Here is a 16,356-nt window from a genome sequence, read left to right on the forward strand (position 1 = left end):
ACTAAGTGGAACCCCTGGACACTACAGCAGTAGGAGACTAGGCTTCACATCAGCCTGGGGTCAGTTGGCATCCTTCCAGCTCATTGTCTGCTGCTCACTCTCCATCTATATAATACGGACGAACAGAGTGAATGTGAGATCATGATCATCAGGTCTCTCTAGAGCAGTGGACCCCAAATACTTTACCTCATGCCCCTTACCCCGGTCCATGGCCACCCCCAGGGCCAGGAGTAGGGATCCAGCTCTGAGAGGGTGGGATGCAGTCAGGAGTAAGGGGGCTGAGGCTGGTGGGGGCAGGGCCAGGAGTGGGGAGCCCAGGGTCCTGGGCACAGAGCTGGGTGGTGCTTCCTCCCTGCTCCCCCTGGGGGCTGGCCTGGTCCCCAGCTGCACCCCCCCAAACTTTCCTCCGCTCCCCTGTAAGAGGGCACACCCCACAGTTTGGGGACAACTGCTCTAGAGACCAAGATTGAGCAAGAGCTCCCACAGGGGGATGAGGTCCAGGAACAGCAGAAGTTCCCTAAAACTGTGGGGGGCCATTGGCACCCAAATCATGGCCCCGCCTATCCACCCTGCCTCTTCCCCTGCGGTCCTGCCCCCTACTCACTCCTCTGCCCCCTTCCCCATTGCTCACCCTTTATGGCAATGGCCCCCTTCAACCTCCCCCTGATCTGGCACCCTGATGAAGTCTCATCTTTCCAAGAGAAAAGCTGGAGAAAGCTTTACAGGCCAAAACTGACCAGCCTCCAGGAAGGCAAGGGTTAACTTTCATCTGAGTACTTGGGGGCAACCCCATTGCAGATGTGGGTGGACGATGTGCCTGCAGGGCAAGGGCATTAACAAGCCCCCTAGTTTATTCCTTTCAGCATTTTGTCTTTACTCCATTTATCACAGCTTCATTTAGAGATTTGCATCAGCAGCTTGTGTCAGCGGGAGCTTGTGGTCAAGGGTACCCAGCTCCCTGGTGCTGAGACATTGCCTGGGAGGGGCCAATGCTGGGTCGCCAAATGCTGCTTCCGAGCTGAATTGCGGAAGAAAGACTTGGTGTGTGCTGCGTTAGTTAGTTACTGCTCCAGCATTAATAAATCTTAATAGTAGCCGAGGTTCTTACAGTTAATGACTCTCTCAAAGCTGCAAATCCAGGCTCCTGCTCCGATGAGTAGGGTAGTTCTGTCCAGGCCACTGCCAGGTGACCAGAGACCCCACCTGCTTACAAACACCCTTTGGGAAGCACAAAACTAGAAAACAGGGAGCGGCTCTGTCTGGGGCAAAGGAAGGGGCAGTGTTTGCTGGGGACAGTTATCCTTTTTAAAACTCCATCTGAATGTGTTTTCCAAGTACAGACAGAACTGGCAATATCCCCCTGCCTTGGCACTTGTCTTTGCTTCCTCATTCAATTCCTTATTCTACCTGCTCTTCCATTGCCCATGAAACTTCATTCGGCCCCAGTAGGATTTTTCAGGCTCCTCTGCCCAATTCTGTGCACAAAGCCCCAGCAGCTGCCCTGGAAGTTCTGCCCCTTGAAGCCCCCCAGGATCAGGCCCTCGCTCTGTGTTTTAATAGCAGTCAGAGCGTTGCTTTTTCTTCTAGGGTCTGATGGCACACTCTCACTGCCAGGAGGTAAAGCTCCCCTTGATTGACCTTCACAGAGTTCTTTGCTTCCAAGTGGATCTTTTCTTTCACTTGTCGTCTCTCTGATTTTATATCAGATTCAATAGCATTATTGCAGCCCAAATGCACAATATGTTTCAGAGTAACAGCCGTGTTAGTCTGTCTTTGCAAAAAGAAAAGGAGTACTTGTGGCACCTTAGAGACTAACCAATTTATTTGAGCATGAGCTTTCGTGAGCTACAGCTCACTTCATCGGATGCATACTGTGGAAACTGCAGTAGACATTATATACACACAGAGACCATGAAACAATACCCCTCCCACCCCACTGTCCTGCTGGTAATCTCTTCACAATGTGTATGATAATCAAGGTGGGTCATTTCCAGAGAGTGGTCACTTTGGATGAGCTATTACCAGCAGGAGAGTGAGTTTGTGTGTGTATGGGGGTGGGGGGGGTGAGAAAACCTGGATTTATGCTGGAAATGGCCCACCTTGATTATCATGCACATTGTAGGGAGAGTGGTCACTTTGGATAAGCTATTACCAGCAGGAGATTGAGTTTGTGTGTGTGGTTTTTGGAGGGAGGTGAGGGGGTGAGAGAACCTGGATTTGTGCAGGAAATGGCCCACCTTGATTATCATACACATTGTGAAGAGAGTGGTCACTTTGGATGGGCTATTACCAGCAGGAGAGTGAGTTTGTGTGTATGTGGGGGGGGGCGGAGGGTGAGAAAACCTGGATTTGTGCTGGAAATGGCCCAACTTAATGATCACTTTAGATAAGCTATTACCAGCAGGACAGTGGGGTGGGAGGGGGTATTGTTTCATGGTCTCTGTGTGCATATAATGTCTACTGCAGTTTCCACAGTATGCATCCGATGAAGTGAGCTGTAGCTCACGAAAGCTCACGCTCAAATAAATTGGTTAGTCTCTAAGATGCCACAAGTACTCCTTTTCTTTTTGCACAATATGTGCAACCTAGACTTTCACCCCCCGTCCCAATTCACAAAGCTTATTTGCACCAAATGCGCGTACGCTCTTGAGCAGGACCGGTTTAGCCGTGCAAACCCCAGGCTGGATGTGCGCCAGCTGCCCACGACCATCCACATCGCCACACGAGCCTGACTGTCACAGATCTCTCCGCGTAGGTGCATAGTCTAAAGCAGCTTACACATAGGGCCTGATCCCAAAGCCCTTTGGAGTCAATGAAACTGACTTAGCTGGCTTTTGGAGCCAGTGCAAAATGAGCGTGAGTGTTTGCATGGCAATACGTGTGAATCTCTGCATAGTTGAGTACAAAGCCGCATGCTGCAGACTGAATTCTAAGCTCATTCTCCCGAGGTTGGAGCTGTTTAGCAGCCCTGCTCCTCTTGTCATCGGTTTCCCTGAAAACAAATACACTGATCGCCGTAGGCTCTCGGGCCTGGTGGGTGGGTTGCTGCTGGCTAAGGGGCAGATGGTTTTTGCAGGGACTGCTCAGAAGTGCTGGGTTTTTCTGGATCCCTCATGTGTACGTTTGGACCCTTCCCCTGCCTCTTGGAGAATGAAGGTCCTGTTTCAGGCCCAGCCACCCTGGCAGCATCCCGTGCAATGTAAAATGTGTCCTTCAGGCCATTTCCATCAGGTGGCCGTGTTACCACAATTCACCTGGGGCTAAAGGCAGCTATGCCTGGCTGAGTTCCATTGTCATGCAAACTAAGCTCACCCAGCGTAGTGAAAAGGAATATTTGCATCTCCTGAGGCATCCTCTGAGCAAATTCTAACTCTGCTCTCCAGCGTGAGTTGGGAAATGGCTGGGGCCAAATTCCCACCGTGGGTGGGTGGGTGTAATTCCTCTGCTGTTAAGGGAGGGGAGTCCCCTTCCTGCAGGTGCTAGGAGTTTGGGCTGTGGAAGGAATGGAGCATTGGGCCCATCGAAGAGAGGGCTGAATGCTCTCTGCTCCTATGGACAATGCCACGCAGGATCAGGCCCTGCGGTCATCTTAATAAAATTATTAGATTTGGGCTCCTCCAGTGGCAGGCGCCCTTAGCCGGGGGGGACCTGTGAGGTGGGAGGGTCCCAGAGATCTGGCTGCAGCCTAGAATGTCTACACGGCAGTTAACCAGCCCCATGGCCCGAGCCTGAGCACGGGACAGCCACGTGTGTCTAATTGCACTGGAGTTATATCCTAAATGTCATCCAGATGCCCCTATATTGAGCCCGGAGATGTCACTTAGACTTCAGCATTTCATTCCTCGGGAGACTCGATCATCGTGTGCTTCAGCCAGGACCAGTGTGCTACCCATGCTCGAGGCCCCTGGAGTGATTAGGTGAGACATGCCCCTGGTTAGGGAGCAGAATGTTTGCCCAGAAACCTGAGAGCAGGTGACGCTCATGACCCATTCAAGCAGTCAGCGACCTTTCAGCTTTCTCGGGGGGGAAGACCCTGGCAACCTTCAGAACCCAGGGCAAGGCTCTCTACTCTTTGGGTGGGTGTTTCCTTGTCTGTCAAGTGGGGGTCGCTTGTCTCCTCTTGGAACTGGACCCTTCTGGTTAGAGGCCCAGTTGGTGGAGGAAAAGGAACGTGGGCTAGTTCTGTTCATGGGTGGCTATAGGCAGTAGTAGGAATGAGGGCACCTCGCCAGTGACACTGCTCTGCTCTTGGCTCTTCAAGAAGTGAGCCCTGTGTTGCTGTATCAGATGCAGGCACTGATTTTTGGCTCTGGAACACAAGAATTCATAAAAAGGAACAATATCAGTTCCCCCAGATCACAGCCCCTGAACCACAGAGAGTGACAGGTTGCAGCATACCCTCACAGTTAACAAACTCTTCCTTTGTCAGACTGCAGGAAGGGAGTGAATCCAAATCAGTGCCTGCCATTAACTAGGCCTTGAACCAAGCCCCCTGGCCTGCAGTCTGGGGGCAGCTTGCTTGTGTGTCCTAGTTAGACTCCAACTGTCTGGAGGATGTATAGACGAGACTTCTCTTAGCTACCTAGGATCCAGTAGGAAGAACCTATTGAAACAGCTGCAGTTGGTTCCATATCCCCATTGTTTTTTTCTAATAAAATCGGATGGGCAGCTGATTGTGTATCTCACAAGTGTTTTATTGTGATGGAATCTCCTCATCCATACTGGGCAGGAAAGCAGTGACTCAATGCTCCCTGCCTGGAAGGATGCCTAACGTGTAAACTCCTAGCACCTGATACCCAATCCACTGACTCAGGAAGAAAATAAGCTTCTCCAATATTTGGATCTGAGACCATGCATCCTGTTTGGTCCCTAAGGTTTTAGTCTATTACGTTCTGTTATACAATTATAATACAACGGAAAAGAGCTGCAACATTAAGAAATATTTTCTGTGTTGGAAAATTATGGAATCAGAAGGATTTCGCTGGAATAGAAAATGCCTGAGTTGAGGAGTACCTTTGACACAAGCCCTGCATGCCTGCGGAGCAAAGCACCCACCCAATAAAAGTTCATGGGACTCCAGTATCCCAGAAAACTGCCAATGCAGTACTGCAGAATTTTGCCCCTTTGCTGTAATGAATGTAACAGTCGCGTGCTAGGTTTCAGAGTGGTAGCCGTGTTAGTCTATCAGCAAAAAGAACAAGGAGAGTGCTGTGCAATCACTGTATTTCCCCTTTATGTCCACCAGGTGGTGCCTTTGTCCAATGTGCCATATTAGTTGTAATAATGCCTAGGAAGACAGGCACCAGTATTAAATTATCTGTGTAGTTCTTGAAGTTATGAATTTATGTGGAGGGGAAAAAACTCAACTTGCAGACATGAGTGGAGCCTGAAGATGTAAACTAAATCACCTGCTGTAATAGGTTTAGACATTAACAAGCAACCGTTTAAATCATTAATGAGAATGTGAAAAACAGATTTAAATCATTTAATAACCCTGGCAGGGCAATGGTTTGTGTTTTCCTGGGCTATCTGGTATCATTGAATCCCACGGAGTCTCTCAGATGGAGCCCAACTTTGCCCTGCTCCTTCCAAAAAAGGAATGATTGTTTTCCCCCTGGTGAAATAGAAGCATTAAAAGTTGTCAGGACTGTGAGCAGGTTGCTAGAGATGAGATTAGGATGGGGAAATTAAATGGGCTGCAGTTGAAATTGACTTATGCCAATGTTTGCAACCCCAGATGTCTTAAAAACAGTCCCTTAAGTCCATAATTTAGCCTGCTAAATGAAGGGCCTGTGGGTGGTTTTTTTTTAAACCCAGTGGTAGAGTACATTGGCCACTGCCCTTGGCTCTGTAAATCCAGGCACCTTAGTGTGAGAAACCCAGCTTTGGAAATATTAGTCACATGCTCTATAGCAGAGCAGGTCTCCAAAATGGCAGTGTGCCCCATTTAGATCTCCCCGCCTTCTAGCGGAGTCTGAGTTCTTCCCATGAAGTCAGCACAGGGAGGAGGCTGGGAGAGAAAAGTTGGGCCCCCTGTTCTTTAAATACTTTGCAGTCTCCTCTAGCATAGGCAGCGTTGGGCTGGAGGCAGCTGGCTTGGGTGCCCCTGGGTAAAATTCTGCCCCCAAAGTGAATAGGAGTTTGCGGTGATCCACATCCCTGATTCTCTGGTTTCAGCTAAATCAGCCCGGCCCAAGAAGATGTCAAAAACTCCTTCTGACCAGAAAAGCTGGGGCTATTCCACTGTCATTCGGGACAATGACAAGCTGGGCTCAGATTCTCAGCGGGAGCAAACTGACTTTACACCAGCTGAGAATTTGGCTCCAAATATTTTTACCTTGGGCATGAGCAGATTGTATCCAATGACCAGATTTCCAAATAATCCCCCAGGAGGATTCTTCTCTCTCTCTCTCCCCCACCCCATGCAATTGACAAGGTTTGTGTCGTGCTATTCTGTGGGCTCCGGCCAAGCTCCAGGTCCAAAGCACACGATTCCGCTACACAGCCCCTCCCAGCTGTTTGTTTAGCCAGTGGTGCTGCCCCTTTCCTGGGCTCTGTGCAAGCAGGTGCTGTTTACCTGGGGAGGCAAATGACCAGATGCCCATGGCTCTTCTTACCCTCCCTTCTGCAGCACCTGCCCCAGGAATCTCCAGGGTTTAGTGCAGGCTCCTGGAGCTGGAGCTGGCAGCCCTTGTGGGAGCACCGGCTCTGGCACATCTCCCTTCTTGGGCCCAAAACTCTGCTTGGTATGGGTGTTTTGTTTTGGGGGGGTTGGCAGAGGTTTGGGATTGGACAGTGTGAGCGTCACTTATGGTGGAAAGGCGTTCTCAGAGGGGAAGGTTTTTGCGACGGTTCCTAACGCTGGTCAGACTGGATCCACCTGATCTTCTCCAGAAGGTTGTTCTATAGCAGGATCCCCTCGATGGAGCATTCTCTGCCCATCTCATCTTCTTGTCCTGCTCTCCTAGTCCGAGTTTCCCACCGTTGCTGATCATACGCAACTGCTGCCATGCAGAAAGTTCCTAAATTGCAGGCAGTCTCCTGCTGCGTGGTTCATCGGGTTAGGGCACAATCTGTTTTGAAATCCTAATTCTCTGCCAAGCAAGCACCTGTGATGTCTCAGCCAGGAGACTGAATTATTTAATGAAATGGGCAGATGTGACCGGACTAAAGCACAGTAACATTCTCTGCCCTTCCCCAGCCCCTCTCAAAGTGCTCTTCAGACACTAAACAATTTAGCCTCCCAGCACCCTTAGGAAACACCTTTGTTCTGATGGGGAAACTGAGGCACAGAGCAGGGATGTGACTTGCCCAAGGGCATGTAGCCAATCAGGGACAAAACTGGGCTCAGGAGGCAGCTGATCTGGCTCCCAGCCCTGTGCTACGGCCTCTAGCCTGAGAAATGCACTCAGGGGCGACTGTCCACTTGCATGCCAGCAGAATGGGAAGGAGAGAATTGACACCCTAGCAGTCCATGGTTTGAACGTCCCAGTAAGAGGAAGGAGCAGTGTTCATATGAAGGCTGCACCATTGTATAAAAACTGTAGGGAGACCCCGGAGAGCACAGACCTAATGGGTGCCCAAGTCCGCTCTTGGTGTGAACGGGTGCTGCTGTGCAGATAGCAGTGGGGTGTTGTCCACCTGCGCCCAGGACTGAATTTGGCCCTGTACTTTGTCATGGTACCAGCACTGTGGCTTGATCCCTTGCTGGGCTGCCATTCAACCTTTGCCAGGATCTGTCAGTTTCACACCTTCCCTTTACGCAGATCACGGTCGGTTTGGGCGGGGTGCCTGTGATGCATATCCCACGGCTCTGGCTGGCTGACTTCGCCCACCCTGCTCATGACCCCACCTTCACTTCAGCAGCTCGCGACACTGTTCCAGACGCCCTGTACTGCTGCCCCCTGCAGAGTTCTACCTGAGGGGCACGCAGGCCTTTGTAAGCTGCAGGGGGAGGTCTGTCTCTGGCTTTTTAGGCACTTCCTACAAACCGCTCCCTTCCGTATCCTAGGAAGGGACTTGATCCTTCTCCAAAGGAAGAGTTATCGGGTGGATCACCAGTATCAGGGAAGGGAGAATAAATTAATGCCGTACATGGGAGCCGGGAACATTTGTTTAAATCTGGCAGAAAAGTCCCTTCCATATTTTAATAAAAAGCCTTTCAAAAGTGAAGGCAAAGGGTTGCCAGTTACAATGGGCCATTGTCAGTGACACAAAGAGGATCAATCTGGAGACAGACTGATTTATTAACTTGCATGTTGCAGCGTTCTTTTGAGCAGGGTTAGAATCTGCTTTGTCTGAAATGAGTGTTTCTGTGCATTGTATTGTTTAGATTGCTACTTGTCGAGCAACCATTATCCACAGAGTCCAAAGCCGGGCTGGTAAGCATCGCTAGGTGTGATCAACTGATGTGGAAACTGAGGCACAGAGACAATGGACAACTTGCCCAGGGACTGGCAGCAATTTGCTGGTGAGTTGGGAATGGAACTCAAGCCTCCTGCTTCCCAGTTCTACAGCCCTCTCCCACGGCCCGTGCTGGTCCTCTAAACTAAGTACCATCAGCCCTACACCTTACAGCGACTGCTGATTTACTGTGACTTGGCCAAACAAACGTTCCTCTGCGCGCACGGAGAAGGCCAGGTAGTTAGGCAGTTGTGATTAGCATGCGGCTTCAGTGTCTCTCATTCCCGGAATGAGCCTTGAGTGTTTGGGATTCTGGGGAGAATATAGGAGTGGTTGGTTCTTAAGTGGAACATGGGAGGATTTCCCACTGGCTCCTAGCCAATGGCAACACTGCGGACTGATCTCCTGGGGGGACTTTCTTCCCTCCCCACCCCCTGCCACAGACTGACCATGAATTCTAAATACCACATCCTGCAGGGCTTACTGGGGCTAAATGCAGCTCCCCCAGCAGTCAGTGGGAGCGCAGGGCACAATCCCAAAGGCGTGCCAACTTCAAGAGACGTCTTGCCTGGCTATAGGATTTGGCTCCGAAGCCTTGTCAACAGCCAAATTTGCCTCGGTTTGACTGAATTGACTCCAGACGGCCCCATGAACTAGTGTCCATTTGTGTGTCCATGAGGCCTACGTTCCAGGAAAGCCAAGACCCAGTCCACTTGCTGGACTGTACGTTGCTGCTTTTGACAAGCTCTTCGCTGCTCATCAATGCGGTCTTCCCCTACCCATGTGTACTACTTTTTCCCTGGCGCAAGTTGATCCAAAACCTCACCCGGGCTTTAAGTCTACCAGCAGCCCATGCTGTGGAAGTCAGGCCCCGGGGTCCTCAGAGTACAGGGTGCAGCCATTGCTCTGCTTGTTCGAGTGACACTCAGCTCTCCTCCCTGAATTTTACAGGTGGATGGCCACTCAGGGTGGGGAGAGGCTCCTGGCACCTGTATCTCCATACTCTGGCCTTGCCCTGCCTAGGCAATCAGTGCATATGTGGCTCTACTAAAACAGCCAGCTGGAAGGACTGGGTTTTCCTTCACTATGTGGAGGGAACTGCTGATCTTTGTCAAGTGAAGACTTTTTGAGGAACAAAGAATTTTGCTGCATGCGACTCCAGGGGTTCCACGTAGCTAAGGGCCTGCACCACGTGGGATGAGACCCACCCTCCCCCCTGCCTTGGGTTTGAAGGGAGAAATCGGCAGATGCTGCAGCTCAGAAGAGGGGCTGTGGTTTACAAAAACAAAAACCTCCTTTGTAACGCTTCCGTGCTGTCTCCCCCTCCTGCGAGCCAGGATCAAACGTGCTCCGTTACCCGTCAGATGACACTGTTTTGTTTCTGACAGCCGGCACTGCGGACGCCACCAGGGATCTGAGAATCAAGCTGGGCACTGGCTACATCTTCAGTCACCACCGGGCTTTGCTGTTTGTTTTTAACTCTATCTTGCTAACGACTAGAATCCCACCTGCTCTCTCAGAGCTGAGCTGGCTCTGTGGCCTACAGGAGGCGCAGTTTGGTGTTGGTCAGTCAAGTAAATGTAGGACTCAAAGGCACAAAGAGAACACACTGAGTTAGGACATGTCACTTCTCTAATCATAACTGCACTCAAGGCCTGATCTACACTGGGAAACTCACTTCAGCCCCAGTTCCACGCTTGGATCTGCATAGGCAAAGCCCTGAACCTGTATCCAGACCCAGTGTGGGCAGAGTTCTGTCCACACAGGCCCTGAGGTCTGTCTGTGTGGATCTGATTACAGAATTAGGGCCTGTGTTCTGAAATCCTTGTTATGCAGGAAAAATAGGGTAGGAGACACTTTGCAATGCCTGTTTGAACATCAGCGTCTTGCTAATCTTCCACCAACCCTTGGGCAGAGTTTATGCCCTGTCTAGTGCTACGTTTTTACTAGGAACTATTTTAGGCTAAGTTAACAAAATAGTCAATTTTCTGGGGCTTTTAAGGTTTATACAAGCAATGGGGGTGGGGGAGGAAATGTGTTCCCCTGGCCTTTCATTGACGGCACTAAGAAAATCTTTACTGAGTCTGGAATCACCTAGTGCCCCTAACCAAGACCCAGGGGACTAGCACTGGACACAGATGTAGTAAGAGTCCCTGCAGGGGAGCACTGACATTCTAAAGGCAGAGGCTGGGAAATTATTCTCTTCATTTTGCTGATTGGGGGACCCAAGGCGCAGAGCAGGACAGTGACTTGTCCAAGGTCACCCAGGGAGCCGAAGGATCTGTGGGACTCTGACCCAGGCCTGTGGGATTGGGGCTAGCTGATGTTTCCACATTGCCACTGTGGGGAGGGGAAAGGGGAGAGAGGTTGGAGAACTACTTCCAAGGAGCACTGTGGAGATTAGGAACCACAGGAAGTACCGCCCAAAGGGTCCAGAGTGACCGCATGCTGTGGCCTTCTGATTGGCCAATGTTCACTATCTATTTATTTTGGAGAGTGGCCCAGGAAGTTTTCTGGGCAACCTTGCAGAATTCTGGCTTGTGGTGACTCCAGACGTTGTTCTGATCTCCAGTCTCTGACCCCAGCCTTAGTCTGACCTGATTCTGGCCTCCTGACTCCAGCCTGGTCACTTCCTCCGGTCTCTCACCCTAACTGATGCTTGCATGTTGATCCCGGCTCTAGCAATTTCTCTGATCCCGGCTCGCTGACTACCGCCTCGTAGCCATCCTAGACTTGTGGCCATCTGCCCAGCTTTGACTGCTAGGCCAGACTGCCTGTGTCCTGCTCCCTTACAGTGAGGGTGCTAGATCTGGCAGTGGAATCAAGAAGCATGTGCCTAAGCAATGCATCCTCTCTACCTCATCAGAGAGGGAATCTATGGCTGGGGGAAATGCAGGACTGTATGACGGTGGAAGGCCGTATTTAGGAGCATAGACATTGCCAGACTGGACCAGACCCAAAGCCCATCTAGGCCAGTGTCCTGTCTCTGTTAGTGGCCAGCTCCAGATGTGTCTGAGGAAGGTGTCAGAGCACTGCGGTAGGCAGATGAAGGACTCCTCCTTACCCCTAATAGTAAGTGATGGGCTTATAAGGTATCAAAGAGGGCAGGGGGGCAAGGGATTGGACGTGGCCTGGGTCTGCCATGGCTGGGATAGCCCTGGCCTAACCAAAACCATGAACATGAAAGAATGGGCATGCTGGGTCAGACCAATGGTCCATCTCGCCCAGTGTCCTGTCTCCAGCAGTGGCCAGTGGCAGATGCTTCAAAGGGAATGAACAGTACAGGGTAATTTCAAGTGATCCATCCCCTGTTGTCCAGTCCCAGTGTCTGGCAGTTGGAGATCTAGGGACACCTGGAGCATGGGGTTGTGTCCCTGACCATCTTGGCTAATAGTCATCGGTGGATCTATCTTTCATGAACTTATCTAATTCTTTTATTTTTAACCCAGTTATATATATTTATATATTTTTTGGCTTTCACAACATCCCTTGGCAAGGAGTTCCACAGGTTGACTGTGCTATGTGAAGAAATACTTCCCCTTTTTTTAAACCTGCTGCCTATTTATTGTGTTGAGTGACACCTGGTTCTTGTGTTATGTGCAGGGGTAAATAACACTTTTTCTCAACACCATTCATGAGTTGATAGACCTCCATCATGTCACATCTCCCCCCGCCCCCCCCCATTGTCTCTTTCCTAAAAGGAACATTTCCAGTCCCTCCAATTTTTCCTTGAATGGAAGATGTTCCATATCTCTATTTTCATTGCCTGTCTCTGCAGCTTTTTCAACTCTAATGTATCTTTTTTTGAGATGAGGCAACCATAACTGCACACAGTATTCAAGATGTGGGCGTACCATGGATTTATATAGTAGCATTGTATTTTCTGTCTCATCCATCCCTTTCCTAATGGTTCCTAACAACACTGTTTGCTGTTTTTGACTGACTGCCACTGCACATTGAGTGGATGTTTTCAGAGAACTATCCAGAATGATGCCAAGATCTTTCTTGAGTGGTAACAGCTAAGTTAGACCCTGTCATTTTGTATATGTAACTGGGATTGTTTTCCAATGTGCATCACTTTGCACTTAACAACATTGAATTTCGTCTGCCATTTTGTCACCCAGTTTTGTGAGGTCCCTTTGCAACTCCTCAGTCAGCTTTGGCCTTCACTGTCTTGAGTAATTTTGTATTGTTGGCAAATTTGCCCACCTGACTTTTCACCCCTTTTTCCAGCTCACTTATGAGTATGTTGAACTGCACAGGTCCCAGTACAGATCCTTGGGGACCCCCACTATTGACCCCTCCCCATTGTGAAAATGGACTGGAGGCAACTGAAATCTACATTGGGTTCTCCTCTAGCTGCCATCCTCAATGTTTGTGGTGCCTGGCTGCTGTGGCCACAAGCTAGGATGTAAAAGAGGGCAGGAGCCAGCACCAGCCCTGTGGGGGCGAGGGACCAGATGGTGACTGGGCAGAAAAAAACAAGTTGCCCCTGGGGGGAGATAGATTTTTTTTTTTTTTTTGCAAAAGACTGAAAGGAAAAACAAACCAACCTAATTGCACTAGCTTGCATGTAGGGCCTGATTCTGTAGGCCTTACTCCTACAAAACTCCTGTTGCCTCCAGTTACCATCCACTCGCCTCTGCTTGCTCGCTCTGCTTGCTTGCAGTGCTGTGTGCTATCTGAAAGCCACGGTGTCAAGTGTGATATAAACATGTAGTGCCAGATCCTCAGCTGGTGTAAATCCAAGTAGGTGCTTGGACTGCAGTAGAGGGAGGTTGATTTACAGCCGCTGAGGATCTGGCCCCCTAAGGCCTTTGGTTGTACTGGTGGACTGAGGTCAATGGCAGGTGTAAAGGAGAGAAAAGTGGCCCCTAAGTGGAGAGATCTAAGCTGTGCTGATTTGCATCTGTCTGATATTCCTAGGGCACCGATTCACCTCCGACAGAAGTACCATTAGCATCTGGCTTGACATCATTAACATGACAGCAGGGGGCGAATGGAACCAAATCTTTTACACTTAAAACACCACAAAACCCCAAACCCTTAATTGGGGTGATGGTACAGATACTCTCTGGCTCACCCCCTCCTCCCCCGGTTTATTTTCAGACTCTCCTAAAGCTCTGGGGTGCAACTTCCACCACTTTCACTACAAGTTTTCAGGGCTAAGTGGGACACAAACAGGATCTAGAATTAGTTTGGGTGGAGATGCACTTATTACTTGCATGTGACGCGCTCTGATTTAGGTCCAAGTTACTTTCCTTAAGCACCTCACTCCGTGATCAAGGCTTGGGGTTTGTTTCTGCCCCCCCCCCCATTAAGTCAATGACAAATCTCCCATGTGGTGTTGCTAATTTGCATGACTTTATCATGAGTCTTGTGATATTTGGTCGCACTTGTGTTGCTGGTGAGTCGCCCTTGTGTAAGTGGTGTAAGAGGAAAGAGGAAAAACGTGAGGGTAAAACCACAAAAATTGGTCAGGGGCTGTGGGGGGGGAGTGGAGGGTCGAAAACTATATTTAACTCCTTTTAAAAAATGGACTCTGTTTCAAGTTGTCCCTTTTAATTTAAACCATCACTTTTCAATGGAAATGTAATTGAAACTCCTGCTTTTCACATCAAGCAGAACCCCTTGAAATGCAAATGAAAACAACTCTGGCCTGACAGTAATTCCTGCACCGCTGCTGGGGCGACCAGGTGGAATAAAACTAACCTCGTAAATTCTATAGCAGCCTAGAACTCCCCTTTCTTGCCAGAGCCAAATGGACCACGAAACTCCAAAAGCTGGGAGTTCTGCTCTAGAGCGAGAAGCTCAGTGGGTTCTAAGTTGGGAAGGTGAATTCTCCACTCTCGGGTGTTTGGCATCTAGATACTTCAGTGACTTTTTGTGTAGTTCAAGGTGCATAGTGTGTTCTACTGCTTAGAGGCCACACGCTGAAGTACTAACTCATGCAAAGCTTCCTATATACATCTTCCCTGTTTAGGAAAAAAAAAGTCACCTTACAAGCTCACCAGGGTGGGGAAGGCAGAGCCTAGTGGGCGATACCCCAGCAGAACTTGCAATTAGGCATGGCATACCGTCAGATGGGAGGGGTGGACGAAGGATCCCAGAACAAAACAAGGCTGCAGCTATTATTTCTTTGTGATGTTTATTTTCAGCTTCTACTTCTTGCTCCAAATCATATACATAATTGTCACACCCTCATCTTTAGACAGCAGCTGTCTGAGGCATACCTGCATGTCATCATATGGAAAATACACTTCCATTCTGGTCTTGTGACTTCACAGTGAATTCAGTTGAAGGCTTAGGCGTTGTCTATCATGTAGCCAGGCTTCTGGTGGCCTGTCTGGGGCTGCATAGTGTTCCTGGGTGACATTTTCTTTTGTTTCGGCTTTGATGCAGGGGAATTTGCATATCATTATCTGTTTGTGGTTAAGGACCTGCCATTATCTCTCAGAACATCTTTGTGCAAGCCTATGAATTTCTAAAGGCATGTTTACTTAAGCCTACATACGTTTTCTGGATAAAGCTACACTCTATCCTTAGTATTCCTCCCTGTCTTGTTCATGCCTCATTTTTGCCCCAAATTTTCTTTGTAACGTAGAAAAAAAATCATTAGAGCTATTTTTTTTTTCATATACAATGTTACCTGTGTGTGTGGATGCTTAGGATCTGTATCTATTTTTAAGAGAACTATGTCTCAGGCAGAAACTAGTGCCCTTGGATACTAAAAACTGTTCACTTAACGTCACAGGAAAAATATTCTAATAAAATAACCATTTAGCACTTTCTTTACACATGCAAACAATCTTCCTGACACAACCAACATCAATAATATCTTTTCAGTATGAAGATGGGTACGTTTTCCTAGCACTTTAATTTATTATTTACACATAGTGAAACAGAAATGTAATGTTCAAAGAATCTTCACATGCAATACCGTTCAGCATAACAAGCTGCTGTACAATTGTAAAATACCTGGAGCAGATATTTGAAAATCCTCTAACATCAACAAAAAAAGGCAATAAACAAAAAAAAAAAATCAGTATGAATCTGCTTTAGTTGCAGTACCACTTTCTGGCATTAAAGTTGTTTGAATTCTTCGGAGAATAGCTGCATTAAGGTGTTTTAAAAATATCAGTCTTCAAACAATCTGAATTATTGGATTTTTCTTGTTGCTGTGCTGTAAGCATGTTTGCTGTGGCAATTCCTATTAGGGTTAAAGGTGCAGAACATGTCAGTTTGAAAATCTGAAAAAGTTTACTGGCTGTCTGAAAAAGCTTTGTCTGGAAGCAGTCTTCTCTTTAGCAGCTAGCGGAAAGCAAGTCACCTTTTTACACTGATTTGTTTAAAAATGAATTAAATTACACTGCAAGATCATATACACGTATCAGATTTTACAACTGTCTCTTAAAGGGCTATAAAAAAGTGACAGTTATTTCAAGTGCTTATAGGAAGGAGTTGTAAGTAGACAAATTGTAATGCCACATATCTATGAAACCTTCATGCATTAATTCTGTCCAGCGGAGATGGAAATGTAACTGTGAACTTGGCTGGAGCTAAGATTTTTTAAAAAGCACCAACACATCATCGTCTTTGTTAGAAAAACTGGTGCAATTTCAATTTATTTACTAAAGTTTAAAATCATTACTGTCTGCAAATTCTAGGGAACAGGGAATTGAGAAGACTGGCTGGCTGTGTCTTGATAAATGACATTTTAGCCCTGCCCATGGGAAAAAGGCTGTAAAGGTAGTAGGGGAAATTTTGTATTGTGATTGAAGAGCCATCTCCAGCCTGAATGATCCAGAACTAAGCCTTCAGGCAATTCAGTATCTAAGGGATGATCAACCAATTATTTGCTTGACATTAACAAACTTTTAAAATAGCTTCAAAGCAGGTGCTATCCTAGACCTCCTTCCACAGGGCATAAAGGGAGGAGGGCATAGAAAACAG

The sequence above is a fragment of the Eretmochelys imbricata genome, chromosome 15, assembly GCF_965152235.1.
Source record: "Eretmochelys imbricata isolate rEreImb1 chromosome 15, rEreImb1.hap1, whole genome shotgun sequence".
In the NCBI taxonomy this organism is placed as follows: domain Eukaryota; kingdom Metazoa; phylum Chordata; order Testudines; family Cheloniidae; genus Eretmochelys; species Eretmochelys imbricata.